The sequence below is a fragment of the Spinacia oleracea genome, chromosome 6 (assembly GCF_020520425.1).
Source record: "Spinacia oleracea cultivar Varoflay chromosome 6, BTI_SOV_V1, whole genome shotgun sequence".
Taxonomy (NCBI): Eukaryota; Viridiplantae; Streptophyta; class Magnoliopsida; order Caryophyllales; family Amaranthaceae; genus Spinacia; species Spinacia oleracea.
Window position 1 is genome coordinate 53,608,269 of NC_079492.1, and position 17,097 is coordinate 53,625,365.

Genomic DNA, 17,097 nt, shown 5'->3' on the forward strand with positions numbered 1-17,097 from the left:
TCCCCCACCCCAATTTGTAACTTATATTGCCCTTGTGGTTCATTCGCACCAAAAAAATAAAAATCCCTATCACTTCCGTTGCCTCCAACAACGAATAAACCTTGACCAAGGTAAATATTCCGTAATACATTAGGTTTTAGATCTATTCTTTTTTCTTCTTTCTTGCTTGATTCAATCTTGGTGGAGATGCGCTGTGGTGAAAGAGGGTTGAGGGTTGGAGTGGGTTGTTTGGGGGGTTTAGGCTTCTTAACAATGTCAATTATTTAGGATTATCTTCTTTCTCCCTCAAACTCCTTTAGATTGTGCTAATTATTTTACTTTGTCTATTTTCTTAGAAAACCTCATGGATCCCAAAAACGCTGCAGAGATGTTGAAGTATGTTTTTTCTTTTAATTTCCAATTCTCTATTCTTCAATCTTTTATTTTTAATTAACTTTCTTTAAAATCCTTTTATTTTTTATTTATTGGGCTTCCTTTGTAGGCATTTTGAGAAGCAGAATGAGTTGCTGGACGATGCTTATAAGAAAATGTCTCATGAATTGCATAGGCTGCAGGTCTCTTTACTATTTTAATTTTCAATCTTTATGTTTAATGTTGGATTTTGGAACTTATAATGTAGTACACCGTAGTGATTTCTTTCCTTTTTGGATAAGTTTAAGCAATTAAGCATGATCTTGATGATAACGATTTCATTGGATTTACAGGTAGAAGAAGAAATGCTAATGCGTAAGTTCTTTGAGCTCACATCTGCTTTGGGCCTGAATAAAAAGGTACATTCTTACATATTAATGTTTTATGGTTTTCCTTTACGTTTTTAGTTGTTTACATCTTGATGTTAAATACGTATGATATGCGGTTGGTTCAAAATCTGTTGATTAGTGTATAGGTTGTTCCACTTCATGTGAGTATGTGACTCTCTTTTACTTTTACGAGCATGTTTAAGTGTTTTTACTTGGTTCATGTTTGGTATGAATCTAGTAAAAATGTAATGTTAACACTTAATAAGGGAGAAAGGGTAATGTTGCATGTTACCATGATTAGTTATTTGGTATGCCCCAAGGAAAATAATCCCTTGTTTCAAATTAGGTATTGAGGAGATACCCAAGGAAAATAAACCCTCGTATGAGTAGTCGTATCAAATTAGGGATCGAGGAGGGAAACATTTTTGTTACAATAGAGTTGGGCAGGGTAATGTGGCCGTTAATGGTTACTCTTGGGAAATAGAGTGCATTACCCCACCTCTAGTTCAAAACAATAGGTAATGGAAACATTTAGTTGATTCCATTTTCACCACTTAAAACAGTATGCCGATTATGCTCTGACTCTCTAAGACTCTAAGAGTACCTTTATGCCACTGTAAATTCCATTCTTTTAACTCCTCATTTCTTAACTTCTTAAGTGCACTGGATTTTGCATTTACTTTCGAATTATCACTGTGTATCAAATGCTGTTGATATCTGTGTCAGGTTTTTGGATGAAATTAGGCCTTGCTTCCTGATACTGTCTTGGAAAATGGTCAGTAGATAAGATAACTGTATAACCTTGCCTGTTATTCTGCAATTGTTGTCTTTGTGCGAAGCAAATTTGCTACTCTACAGCTCCATTAGAATGTAGACTCATCACCCCTGGTCCTGGGGTTTAGGTGCTTTCACAATCTGTCTGGATATACACTTGTATACTATAAGTGGTGTTAATATGTTCACTTTCCTTAAATTCAGCACATATTTTTTTTATCATTGGTCGCATAGTCATAGAAATACTGGAGTTGCTGCAATCCCTCTTGCTACTTGCTATATGGTTCTCTAACATAGTAAAATCCCCTCTTCTTTCCCTTCTTTATTGCGGGATTTTCAGTTGTTCTGTAGAATTCTGATGCAAGATAAATGAGTTGCCTAATATTTAAGAGCTCAATTGATGAACAACTATTTGTTCCATTTTACACTTTACAGAGTGCAGTGAACAAAATGGCATTTGATGATGGAGAGAATGAAGAACCTAACACACAAGCGGATGCAAGTACTGAACAGCAGTAACTTTCACAAGAGGAGATCAGCTTCAGTCAGCTAGTAGCTGCAAAAAGGAACAACAATGTAGTTGTAGGATGCTTATCAGCTTCAGAAGTCTAAGGATCTAAAAAATTTGATTTTTTGTTTAAATCTTCCCGATTAACGATTATAAATGAGGTTACTTGAGATATTTTAAACATATCTTGTATAATGCTGTATATACACAAGAATTTTTTTTACTTGAGATATTTTAAACATATCTTGTATAAAGCTGTATATACACAAGAATATTTTTTGTACATTTTATTTTGGGTTTGAAAGCAAAAATTTCCCTTATGGCGAACATCTCTCACCGCTACAAATAGAGGAAGGGAGAGGCTGAAAAGGGAAATGAAAATATCTCAATGTAGCTACGAGTGGATCTGCTTTTAATCGGAGGACAGATTTCTACCTATGTCTATGACACCCTGTAGATTTTCACAAATGTAAAGGAACAAGTGCTAGATTGAACACAAACATGAACATAGAGTAGCAAGGTTTTCATGTTCTGATAAACATGAACGATGTTCAATTTAACGAGAAACCAGAAAGTTTCACATTTGTAATATCATACTCCGTATTATTATTATCCACATCCTAAATTAATACGTAGCGCGTAATAGTATCTAAAGAATAGAATATTAAAATATTTCACTTATATCTGTGAGAGGAAGCCTTTTAAAATTAAAACATGTATAAAAGACTTAGCAGTGACAGACGTTCAGGTGATTGAATTACAAGACTTATACAAACAAGTGCAGATTGTTATCACCAAATCAGAGTGGCGCAGCGGAAGCGTGGTGGGCCCATAACCCACAGGTCCCAGGATCGAAACCTGGCTCTGATAATGAGAAAAGCTTCCTGCACCCTCTTTTTTTATTAATAACTAGCTCTTTCCTTTTAGTACTTTTACCCTATTGATTTGATCAATTTTTTTTGTTTTTTTAGAAGGAATACCCGATTTGAAAATTGTTTTCTGTATTTTAGAGTGTGAATTGATAATTTGTTGACAAATACTTCATGTGTATGTTTCTCCTGACTCCTTCTCACCAACAAAAACATTGCTCCACCTGATTCATAATTCCTAAAGCGAATTGAATACAAAGTGTTCCGGTGTTGAAACAATGGGCTTCGTATTAAGGCCCCTTTTTTTATTAATAACTAGCTCGTTCCTTTTAGTACTTTTACCCTATTGTTTGATCAATTTTTTTTTTGTTTTTCTGGAAGGAATACCCGATTTGAAAATTATTTTCTGTGTTTTTAGAGTGTGAATTGATAATTTGTTGACAAATACTTCATGTGTATGTTTCTCCTGAATCCTTCTCACCAACAAAAACATTGCTCCACCTGATTCATAATTCCTAAAGCGAATTGAATACAAAGTGTTCCGGTGTTGAAACAATGGGCTTCGTATTAAGGCCCTTTACGCTAGTATGGAAGATCTTGCTTGCTTGAATGAGTTGTGTCCGAATTTACCTGCACAATGACAATGTTACTAGCCTCGGGGGTGTTTCCGAGGAAAGCCCCTCCGATGCCTAAGTAAGAACGATGCTTGGATTCTAGAGAGAGTTCTCTAGAGAGTAGTCTTAAGGCAATAAATTGGACGTACCTTGAGGTGTGAGCCTTGGAGGCTTATTTATAGTGTTTGTGTAATAAATGTGCCCATAGGTCATTTATTGCCATTGGGCCTTGGGCCTTGTTGGTGGTTGACAAGCCAAGTAGGTTAGAATGGGTTGATGTTGTTGTATAGAGCCATTGGGCTTTGGACTGCTGGCCCAATTTGTGTCCAATTGGGAGCCCAAACAACATGCCCCCCCCAGACCCGATCGATTTAGAATTAAATGGGTGGGTTTCCAAGTATCAGAAGTCCAAAAGTTCCCTCTCTTTTTTCAAAAAGGAAAATTTGAATCCGTGTTTTTGTGGGACATGTGTCGAAAAGATCTTTGGAAGTGTTTTTGATCGAGTGTGTTGGAATAAAGTGGAAGTTGGGCGGTTTTTGGGATCGTGGCCCATAAATACCGGACCCATTTCAGCGTTTCAAACTTTATTCACTCAAAATCTCTCAAAGCTTTCAAAGAATTTCGGCGATTTCCTTGCAAGTTTTCTTCAGATCTTTGCAAATTCACTGAGAATCTGCTTCGGGACCTTACTCTGTTCGTTTTATCGGCGACTTCTGCTTCAGGAAAGGTAATTTGTTTCCAGTTCTCTCTTCTTTTTTTCTCATTGCCCATTTCTTTGCTCTTCGGCGCTCTAGACTTTGCAGTTTCTCCATGGCTGGGGGAAGATGGAAAAAGAAGTATGGCGTGGTGTCTTCTTCTAGTGAAGAAGAAGAAAACAGGGTTTCCTTGGGGAGGCCGACGGAAGCTTCTCCCGAGGTTGATGCTGAAGAGCGCTCGGGGGAGGAAGCTCGTGCTGGATCGAGCCGTGGGGCTGGTGTTACTGGCCGTTTTGCAGTTCGCCCTCTCTTTCCGAGGCGATGGGAGGAGGTTGATCCTTTGGGGAGGCTTGCGGCTCTCTTCGATGATAAAACCGAGATCGCTGGTCCGAATGGTACGACAGTTGACGGAAAATGGTTGGTAAATACGAGGAAAGGGTATTACCATCGGCTGGCCGAAGATCTGTACGGTATTCAGTATGCCTTGGGTTACTGGTGCGAGCTTCAGACCCAAAAGAATGCGAGGGTGCGTCCTCCTCCTGGTCATATTGCTGTATACCTCCATCACTTTGACTACGGACTTCGGTTCCCCATGGATCCGTTCATCGCTCGCGTGCTGGAGGAGTACAACATTTCATTGGCTCAGTTGACGCCGAAGTCCATGCGTTACATTATAGGGTACCGTTGGATGTGTGACTTCCTCGGCTACGAGCCATCTATTGAAGTTTACAAAGAGATGCATGAGCTCGTGAGGAACTCGAACGCTAAAGCTGGTTGGTGGGCTATAAACAACAAAAATAAACGGAAAGGCGAGACCCTATACATGACCTCGTATCCGTACGTTTCCTCGGTCCATGAGTGGAAGAAGTAGTGGCTCTTGGTTCGAGTGCCTGCGGATCCGAAGCACCCTAACTACTATTCGCCTCCGAAGTGGTTCGTGAGGGTGGATCCGTCGATGTCGAGGGTCGGACTTATCGATCCGAGGAATACGGATCACACTGTGCAGTTGGAGTGGTTCAAGGCGAAGACATCTCGGGAGCCTGAGTATTGGCTCCCGAACTTGCATTACACCACTCAGGAGGCCATCCTCGCTGCTGTCGGTCTCAGTAGGATCTATGACAGGGGTGAGATTTTTTATGCTGAGATCGTGCTTCAGTTGAGGTGTTTGCCTCCCTATTTTTGGTGCTTTTAGATCTAATCTTTTGTTTTTCTTTTTCGTGTAGAGCAAGGTGAAAGAGCTATCGTTCCCGAGGTGCTGGGCTATAAGTCTGACGGTGGCGAGGTCCTTTTTCGTTGCCCGCCGTACAACTTTAAGAAGCAAAATCCTCGGCAACCGAAGCCAGAGGATCACCATTTCTCGGCTCACGCTCTCGCGCATCTTAGCGACGTTCGGGCTGATCCTTGGGATTCTAGGAATCCTGGAGAGGCGGTTCCGAGGCGGACCGTTCTTCCTGAATTAGTAAGTACTGAAGGAAATAATGCCCTTGGTCCAAGTATGCATTCAATGTTAAGTCTAATAAATGCGGTTCAGTATTAATTAACAAGTTAATAATTCAGTGAGATCAAGTGAGCTGAATGCCTAGCTAGAGGCCGCTTCAGTTCAAGTGGAATTAATGATATTAATCCACAGCTTACTCTTGACTGAACCCGTAGGGTCACACAAATAGTACGTAAACGGATCAAGTATTTAATGGCATTAAATACTCCATCTATGGATATTCGGAATCGACGGATCTTGGTTTCAGTGGGAGCTGAGATCGTCACAGGCAAGAAATGAATACTCCGGAAACGATGATATTGCCGGAAACGGAAATATGGATCGTATCGGAAATATAAATATTATCCAAGTCGTAGATGTTGCCGGAAACGGAAACATGGTACGTATCGGAAAATATTATCGTAAATGGAAATATTGCCGGAATCGGAAATATTGCCGGAAACGGAAATATTATCAGAATCGGAAATATTATCGGAATCAGAAAATAATTCCGGAAACGGAAATATTAAATATTTGTTCGAAACGGAAATTGATTCCAGAATCGGAAATATTGAATATTGTTCGTATCGGAAATGAATTCCGGAATCGGGAAATTAATCGGAAGCGTATCGTACGAATTAGCATCGGACGAGGCCTGCCAGACGAAGGCCCAGCACGAAGCCGGGCCATCGCCCAGCAAGCCAGCGCGCCACAAACGCACCAGCCAAGGCTGCGCCAGGCCCACCGCAAGGCAGCCCCAGCGCGCGCCAAGGCTACGACAGCGTGTGGGCTTGCGGCAGTGGGCTGCGAGCTAGCGGGCTGCGCGCGCGCGCATGGCGCCCCTCGTGGGCTGCTGTGTGTGCGTGTGTGTTTGTGTGCTACTCGAATCCTAAAGCTACCGGGATTTGTCATATGATTAAATCTAATCCTAAAAGATTTAGTTTATTTAATTAGAGTCCTAGTAGGATTATAATTAAATAAATTAGTATCCTAATAGGATTCCAAATCCTTTTCCATAACTCTATAAATAGGTGCCTAGGGTCACATATTTACATCGAGCATTCAAGTATTCAAAGTGAGTTTTTGAGAGCAAAATTCAATCATACAATTGCCTATAAAGTGCCGAAAATTCTAAGTACCTTAAGGGCGATTCTAGTTGGTCAATCTTAAGGCGGATCCGGACGTGTTGTGGACTATCTACGGAGGGACGACACTTGGAGTCCTAAAGACTTGTTCTTGTTCGGTTCGGGCGCAGCTAGGGAGGGCACGCAACAAAGAGTATGCATCTAAACTATGCTAAATGATTATGTGTAAATAATATGTTTTCCTGGCTTTATGGTTTTTCCGCATGGTTTATGAATTGTCATATGTATCATAACCTAACAGTGGTATCAGAGTCTCTTATTATTTTCATAATCTAAAATTGCATGAACATGGTTAAATATTACAAATTTGCAAGAATTAAAAGGGGTGATTAATTTTCGTAATTGTTAATTAATTGCAAATTGCGTTTATTTAATTATACGTACGCAATTTTTCGGCAGTTTCTTCGTTACTCATCCAAATCGAGTGATTTTTGTGTCAATTCCGCATGTAAAAGGCATTCTAAAATTCGAAGCCTAACTATGACTTTTTGGAGGTTTTAGTTTTTCGAATGCAAAATTTCGTAAATTTAAGATGTTAAATTAAATATTTGCGATTCTTGTTGATAAATCTTGAATTTTTGATTGACCTACTGTATATGTTTAACAAGTTTGAATGCCTAGCCTTGTTAATTATGCAATCTAATTTGTAATTATGATTAATTTGTTGAAAATTAGAATAATTTAGAATTAATTTGATTTTCATAATTAATTATAATTTAATTAGATACCTATGATTAAAAACCACCATAAAAATTGTAAATTTATGTTAAATTTTAAATTTTTATGACCTAGACTTGAATCCATGTTAATCGGAAATCAATTGAATAATAAATTTTCGATTTTTCGCCCTAAAATTATGAAATTATTATTATTTATTAATTTGTCATTAATTTTAAATATAAATTTTAAATTTTATGCGATTCGCTCATATAACTTGCACGCACAAAGCAATGGACGCTACGTGTTAACCTTAAGGGGTGTTGTATAGTGCGGGCATGTGACGACGAGCAAGGGAGCTCGTCGCCCATGCGGTACGAATGCAATGAGCAAGGCCATGGTGCACGAGCACAAGGCAGCAGCCCTGCCTTGTGTCGTGGGCTGTGTGCAATGGGCGAATGGGCGAGGGCGAGAGCAAGGCCGAGCAGTCGCGTGTGGGCAGCAAGCGAGCTGCGCCACAGCGCGCACTGCCTCGCGCAAGCGTGGGGAGCCTCGCGCGCAGCGAGCGTAAGCTCGCGTGCCACGAGTGCTACGCCCAGCGTCGATGCCTCGCGCGCAGCGAGCGCCAGCTAGCATACTGCTGCCTCGTGCGATGAGCACAAGCTCGCGTGCGGGAAAGGCAGGCGCGCAGCGAGCGATGGCTCGCATGGATCGAGCGCTGGCGAGCGCGCGCAGCGAGCGATGGCTCGCATGGATCGAGCGCTGGCGAGCGAGCGCAGCGAGCGATGGCTTGCGTGCATCAAGTGCTGGCGCGCGCAGCGAGCACCAGCTCGCGTGATGCCTTGCGAAGGAGAGCAGCAGCAGCGATGCGACGCAGCGCATGGGCTGCGCGCACATGGCCAGCGATGGCTGTGTGCGTGTGGCCCATGGGCGTGCGTTGCGTGGGGTTGTTGCGTTGCGATTAGATCATTTTGAAATTTTAATTTGAAATTTTCAGTTTACGTAATTTTAATTAATTTTAAAATTAATAATTTAAATTATTTTCTTGGATTTTAATTTTGAATATTGTAATTATAATAAATTTTATTTATTCTAATTATTTTACCAAAATTAAAATCATGAATTAATTTTAATACGACTGAAATTAAATTAAATTTATGGATTCAATTATAAATTTATATGAGCTTTAAATTTTAATTAAATTTGTATGTTTCCGGTTAGACTAGAAATACATTTTTATGTTTAAAATTAGTAAAGCATATGAATTTATTGGTTTAAGTGGGAGCCCTTTTAGTCATAAACTCTTGATTAGGTCTACAAATCCTTAAGGTTAAAACAACTTGATTAGAATTCATAAGGACCGAATAATTGGTAGATTATTGGTGCCCTTGATTAATTGCTGCAAATGTTTACGTGATGCATAATGTGTTTTACTAACCAGCTATGTGGGCCATTCATGATAATGAATGGGTGAATGGTATATATTGTATATGTACTGTTTTGCAGGTTATGAAGTGACTAGTATGGCCCAAATAGGATAGAAAATATGGTCTGCGTACCATTAATTTGAATGTAATTGGTCTAAAGTACCAAAGTTGTTTTTCAATTCAAATATGGTCTGCGTACCATCAAATAGTTGTAATTAGCTTTAATTATAGCTTATCCTATTTGAAGAAAATGGTGCCTCCCACGGAGATTTTCAAGACGGACTTTGAAGTTAAAGCTTCAAGATGAAGTCGGGCCATACTAGATCACATTTATCTTATGCATGTTTTAAGTTATTTATTGCTTTTAAATATGTCTTAAAATGCATGAGGGCGCGGCTTGATTATGTTGCATGATTAAGGATTTTAGTTCACTTAAAATCTAACCAACATAGTAAGAGCCTTAAGTTCCAAACTTAAAAATTGAGTTAAAAGGTGCCATGCCAAAATATACACTTGCTTGGATATCCTTTACATCAATCTAGTAATAGTTTTCGCTCAGCGAGGTGTTACTTATTGGTCCTAAAGGGGCAAGATACACAAATAATTGTGAGTACACGTTAGTTTTGGTGAAACTCAACGATATAAGTAAGGAGTCCTTTTATGTCGTGGCAAAATCGATAGGTTTACCTAATAAGTTCTTAGACGTACCTATCAACCAAGAGTAGTTTCTAGACTATTAGCAAAAGGCTTTTGCTTACCTAAAATGTTTTAGAATTGAGTCGACAAACTGTGCTTAATTCTTCAATGGTTTTAGGGTCTTGGAATCATTTTATTCACACCTGCCGGAACACATAATTCGAATAAAATGCTAATGACTTGTTTAAATTGCATGATTGCTTTAATTTCAAGTTATTATTCATGATAAATGTTTAGACTTTGCATGCTTCAATGTATGTTTTAATTATCTTTTATAATTAAATATCTTGCACTGCAATAAATTCTTTTAGAAAGGTAACAGTAAATTTCCTCCATTGGTAGTGAATCCAAGAACGATTCACGGAAATGAGAGAAAGTGAGCAATTTAAAATGTACGTTTCTTATATCGACTTTTATGGTTGTTTTCGAATATCAAAGTCGAATGGCAAACCGATTGGTGCTTCTGAATTCAAAATACAATGTAGTTTTGAGATCATAAAGCATTGAGTTTAAACGCTCAGCTTTACCAATGGTTAACAACCTAATATCTTTGTCCATTTAATTCTCGAATGAGTCTAGTCCCTAGACATTCGAATAGATCGATACTTAGAGAACTTTAGAAGCTTCTGGTAAGATCATCTAGTTGAAACAAAATATTCAACATAAATTAAAATGGTAAAGAACCTTGTTGGTGACATTGGACATGTCTAGTCAACACTAAAGAATTCAATTCTTAAGACTATAAAAAAGGGTACAAGAAATAGGAAAACAAAGGAACAAATGAAAGGAATTTATAATTCCGTTTCTACCTATAAGTTTATGTTTAAAGAGAAGTGACCTAGGAATCAAACTTCCTTGGTATCATATACCGCTTGAGGTTCTTACTTCGGTAATAACTCAAATAATGGAAGCTAGGATACACTAATGACCTACAAGTGGGAAATGAAGCATGGCAATGCTACATTAGTTGTAGGGTCATCTAGTTTGTTTTAAGTCCTTTCAAAGGCTGGAACTTAATGGCTATTTTGTTCCATAATCAGCATACCTAAATTTCTGTTTTTCAAACACAGAAAGACTCACATTCAAGAAAAACAAAAACAATGTTTGTTTGTTTATTTGAGTGAAATGGTCAATTACGGGTTGAGTCAATATGCTTGATTAAAACAAACAACTCTTTAACAATAAAAACTTTACTAGGTTCAAATCAACCCCTTGATTTGAGTTCCACTAATCTTTGGCATTGTTGCTTAGACCATATCAACAAGTTAACATTCAAAAGCTCTATTTTGATGGACTTTTGAAAGTTCATTGATTTCTAGATCAATTTAAGACGACTAGTCTTACTTGTTGAAAGTAACAAAAGATATGAACTATTGTTAGAACGCCTAGACAATAGAGTTCAAAGCTAAAGAAAGATTTTATGACTTTATTATTTCACATGGATTTGAGTGAATATAGGTTTATTTACTCAAATGTGATATAAGTTGAATCTGTTTGGCTAGTTCAAAGATTCAGAAGTATAAAATCCACTTGGCAAGAAATCATAAAGATCTAGGTTAGATCATGTTGATGATTACTTGAGACCAAATATGATCATCAATGATTATGTGTTGTAATTTCACAATCTAGGTCCATAAGATATGGAATATCTTAGTTGGAATAATCGAAGTCAATTAGTACTTGATTCGATTAATGATGAATCATAAAGACTTTTCCTATAATTTCTAAAACAAAATGCTCAACTACCACCAAACTAAACCAAATTCGTCAAAGCTATTGAAAAGTAATTTCAGGATATCTTTTCAATTATATATATCTAAAGAGTTGCTAAACTCAGTGGGAGCTTAGTGTTTGTTATTCAACAAACTAAGGCCCAAGTCTAGATATATGTTTCATTGTGATTTATTCAAATGAGACACAAGGGTATTGTTTCTACCACGAATTTTTGAGAACATAATGTTTGTTTGCTCGAAATAATGTCCTTTTGGAGATTCGTTTCCAAAATGACAAGTGGGAGAAAATATACCTCGAAAGTCTTCGAGGCGAACAACAAACATAAACGGACATTCCGGAGGCTTTTCGAAGTGCTTCAGAAATTCCGAACTTATTCTTTAAGGACTTTAGAAGTGGCTTTAAAGAATAGACATCTCTTAGAAGACTTTACAAGTGCTTCAAGGAGAACAGAATATTCAAAGGACTTTCAAGTGGCTATTGATATTCTATTGTTTGATGTTCTATACCCAAGTAGGCATAGAGTTCAAATCACTGAAACTATGAGATTCTTCTTTTAGATAGTAAAGAAACATAGAGTTCTGGTCAATGAAACTATGAGATTCTTCTATTAGATAGTGAAGAAACCTACAACTTGCAGTCAAACTATTATCATGTAGATTAATGAGTTTGTGACTTGTAAGAAAGCTATGACGAAACCTAGATTCCCTAAAATGGTTAGAGGCCATATATAGACTCAAATGTTTTAAATGGTTAGAGGCCATAAAACATACTCAATGTTTTGATGACAAAATTGAAATTTTGTTGATTTGCAAGAATAGGTTCACACCTATTGGTTGCAAGTTTGTTTTAAGGATAAAAACCATCAAACATGAAATTGTGTTCACAACACAAAGCTAGATTAGTTGCTAAAAGGTTACAAGCAAATTCACGGTGTGGATTGTGTTGAAACCTCATGCATAATCGTAATGCTCAAGTCTATAATTCAAGAAATGATTGCATATTGGTACATATAGCAATTGGATGACAAAACGTATTCCTCAATCAAATGTTGGAATAAACTATGTACATGATATGTCATAGGATTTGTGGATCCAAATAAATGCTTGAAAAGGAATGCTAACTTATGAAATCTAAGTACAGATTTAAGCAAGCAATTGGGAATTGGAACTGTATTTTAGTGAAGCTAATAAGCATTTTAGTTTCATAAAATATACATGATTCTTATAGATATATAAGAAGTTTAGTGGGAGTACGTAAAACTTATTTGGTCCTATGTGTATCACACATATCTCTCTATTGTGAAATAACATTCAAATGCTAATGACTTAGGTTTGAAATTATTCATCAATGATGGACCAAGGCGAAACTTAGTACATACTGGGTATTAAGATCTATTTACAAAGATCTTATGATATTGTTTAGTAATGGCATTTACTAAATCAAACACGAAAGACTCCATTGGAGATATTCGATCCATATGAATAAATCTAAGTAATGAATGTTTGAACTATGTATAAGCATTTACTAAGTTAAACATCAAAGAATCTAATGAGATTCTTCACCTATATTATATGTCAAAGAATTTAGTTGGATTCAGTATCTACTGTAACTGAATGAGCTAAAGTTACATGAATAGAATTCAATTGGGAATTATTCTGCAAAAGAATTTATCATGTATATAATATAATATGAGGATCGCCAAAAACGTATCGTATGACTTTAGGCATGACGAACATATACCAATCTCTATTGATCTAAGTGAAGATCAACTAGATTGAGATCAAGAACACTTATGGTACTTGAAAAGGTACATAGGAATAGTTCTTGATTCAAGGAAATAAAGATATGCTAAATATTGATGCTACACGCATAAACACTGGCAAAGGATCAAGCAAGACCCTTTGGAGTTAACCATTGACAAGGACGAGCTAAAGAGCATCGTGTTTTGAAATGGCAACATGGATTGAAGACCATGAGTTGTTGCGTGGGAAATTAAAATAATAATTTCTATGTTCTAAGATATAGTTGGAGAGTCTTCCACATATTTGTGAACTGCTTGGATAAGTAGATCCAAACAAAGCATCACTAGCAACCTATACAGTTGAAGTAAAAGTACTTATTGCCTAAGAAGCAATAAAACAGAGTTGTTTATATTAATGAGTTCTTCATTGAACTTGGGAAGATCACATGTCTGTTGACTTAATGGTTCTTCATTGCAAAATGCGTAGTACCACTAATGTAGCAAGAAAGACTAGATCACAAAATAAACATACTCAAAAGATCTTATCATCATATCTCGAAGAACATTCGATGAAAAGGATATTAAGATTGGCAAAGCATGATAACTAAACCTATGCAACAAGTGAGAAGCAACACTTACATTGTAGCACTGGAAATCAAGCATAGCTTTGAAATTCCATGAACTGTTTAGAAGATGGGTTTGAGGCCCATGGTTGTAAAACATTGGGGTTGAACATTTATCATATATGAAATGTATTTTCATATTCCATTTAATCTTGGTTTAGTATTAAATGATGAGTCCCTTCAATTTGACGATATATTCAAGATAGACTGTCAGGACCAGTCCTGTGACTAAGAAATGTCTATCAAGTGAACTTGAATGTCAAAGGTTGAAAATGGTCCCTAGTCGGAGTTTTCTATAAAATTGGACGCATAGAAAACGTTAGACGACTAGAATGCAAGATGACTAGTAGTTCTGTTTCTTGAACTATGTGGACATGGCAATGTCATAATCATTTGCATAGATACTTACTTTGGGAAGACTAGTATCGGACAAGACCTATGAAACTTTACTGTAAGAGATGAAAATCTGTCATAAGTAAATTTCATTAAAGTTATTAGACACTAAATCCTCAATACCTGAGTGATTTGAGATTACTTGTTTGAGAACTGGTTGCTTTGACGTTGACCAACCGTCGCACCGTAAAAGGAGGCTATAAAGGCAACGCTCAGGTAATCACCTATCAAACGAAGTCTAATCTCAAGATCGCAAGATTGGGATTGTCCTCCCATAATTCAGGATGAGATGCTTAAAAGTTGTACAAGGCCACTCGGAGAGCTAGAAACTGTGAAATGCATGGCCGTGCTCGGATGAATCATAGGCTATGATTATCTGTTTATTTGATCAGTTGAACTCTGAAACCGAGAAACACCTCTGGACATAATAAGGATGACAACTCTTACCTTATGTTCAAGAGCAAGCATCGAGCGACAAAGGAATTAGGAAATGCACACTTGTCCCTAAGGACAAGTGGGAGACTGAAGGAAATAATGCCCTTGGTCCAAGTATGCATTCAATGTTAAGTCTAATAAATGCGGTTCAGTATTAATTAACAAGTTAATAATTCAGTGAGATCAAGTGAGCTGAATGCCTAGCTAGAGGCCGCTTCAGTTCAAGTGGAATTAATGATATTAATCCACAGCTTACTCTTGACTGAACCCGTAGGGTCACACAAATAGTACGTAAACGGATCAAGTATTTAATGGCATTAAATACTCCATCTATGGATATTCGGAATCGACGGATCTTGGTTTCAGTGGGAGCTGAGATCGTCACAGGCAAGAAATGAATACTCCGGAAACGATGATATTGCCGGAAACGGAAATATGGATCGTATCGGAAATATAAATATTATCCAAGTCGTAGATATTGCCGGAAACGGAAACATGGTACGTATCGGAAAATATTATCGGAAATGGAAATATTGCCGGAATCGGAAATATTGCCGGAAACGGAAATATTGTCAGAATCGGAAATATTATCGGAATCGGAAAATAATTCCGGAAACGGAAATATTAAATATTTGTTCGAAACGGAAATTGATTCCGGAATCGGAAATATTGAATATTGTTCGTATCGGAAATGAATTCCGGAATCGGGAAATTAATCGGAAGCGTATCGTACGAATTAGCATCGGACGAGGCCTGCCAGACGAAGGCCCAACACGAAGCCCGGCCATCGCCCAGCAAGCCAGCGCGCCACAAACGCACCAGCCAAGGCTGCGCCAGGCCCACCGCAAGGCAGGCCCAGCGCGCGCCAAGGCTACGGCAGCGTGTGGGCTTGCGGCAGTGGGCTGCGAGCTCGCGGGCTGCGCGCGCGCGCATGGCGCCCCTCGTGGGCTGCTGTGCGTGCGTGTGTGTTTGTGTGCTACTCGAATCCTAAAGCTACCGGGATTTGTCATATGATTAAATCTAATCCTAAAAGATTTAGTTTATTTAATTAGAGTCCTAGTAGGATTATAATTAAATAAATTAGTATCCTAATAGGATTCCAAATCCTTTTCCATAACTCTATAAATAGGTGCCTAGGGTCACATATTTACATCGAGCATTCAAGTATTCAAAGTGAGTTTTTGAGAGCAAAATTCAATCATACAATTGCCTATAAAGTGCCGAAAATTCTAAGTACCTTAAGGGCGATTCTAGTTGGTCAATCTTAAGGCGGATCCGGACGTGCTGTGGACTATCTACGGAGGGACGACACTTGGAGTTCTAAAGACTTGTTATTGTTCGGTTCGGGCGCAGCTAGGGAGGGCACGCAACAAAGAGTATGCATCTAAACTATGCTAAATGATTATGTGTAAATAATATGTTTTCCTGGCTTTATCGTTTTTCCGCATGATTTATGAATTGTCATATGTATCATAACCTAACAAGTACCTCTGATCCGATAACAATATTTGATTGAATTCTTTGTTTTCGGATCCGTGTCTTCCGTTGTCGCGGTTTGAGTCTCATTTTTACCCTCTCTACCTTTCAGGGGCCTGAGGCAACAACTATTTCTCCTATTGTCTCGTCTGCTTCATCTCCTCCTTCTCTCGCTGTGCCCGAAGTAAGCAGTGTTTCATTTTTGTTTTAAATTTGTCTTTTCGTTGACCCATTCTGATGCTCTGCTTTTTTTGGTGGCTTTTAGGAGAGGAAGAAGTCGAGGAAGAGAAAGACTTTAGAGGAGAGGTCTTCTCCAAAAAGGAAGAAGGTTTCTAAGGAGAAATCTCCTTCGAAATCGAAGAGGAAGACTTCTTCATCTTCAGGGAAGGTAACTCCTCGTCCCGAAGTTCTCAAATTTTTAAGTCGTCGTCCTCATCTTACTGAGGAGCGCATTCGAGAGGTTATTGGTGAAGATCCACGTCTTTCCAAAGCGGGTGAGAGTTATCTTGCAGAGCAACGGGAGCGAGAAATGGGTCCACCACCGAGCCTTTGCAATCTCCTGCCCTTTCCCGGCCAGAAGCTGAAAAGCGTGGCGGTATTGGTGGGAAGCGAACCAGTGGACCAAACTTTGGTCAAGGAGACTCCCATTCCTTCTCCGCTGAAGCCGTTTCCCTCTTTAGGAGTGATAGTCGAGGATATCACTCACGAGGTGGAGGCTTTCGAGGCTGATTGTAATACCTCGTATTTTTCTATAATTATAAATATATTTTATTATATTTATAAACCATTTCGTGTATTTTTATAAATTATTTTCATTTAATGAGAATTAAATGCGCTTTTATTTTAATTAATTTAAATATTAATTATTTCGAAAACCGGATTTTATTAAATAAATTCAAGGAATTTATTTAATCGGGAATTGTTGGGTCGTATTTCAAAAACGAATTTAATAAACTTAAAGCCCGGTCGTTTTGTTTTAATTAAACCCAACAAAGCTTGCAAGGAATTTAATGAATTGAGCCCGTTAATAAGCCCAACTCAAACTACCATAACCTAGCTCACATGGGAGAGAAAAACTATAAATAGACCCTCT

General features: G+C 38.1%; 1 non-coding gene across 1 annotated transcript; it reads left to right on the forward strand.

Moving 5' to 3' along the window:
* The first annotated feature begins 2,820 nt into the window (after positions 1-2,820).
* TRNAM-CAU (transfer RNA methionine (anticodon CAU)) lies at positions 2,821-2,892 on the forward strand. Its single transcript has one exon. It is a non-coding gene; the product is annotated as a tRNA-Met (tRNA).
* Positions 2,893-17,097: the final 14,205 nt, after the last annotated feature.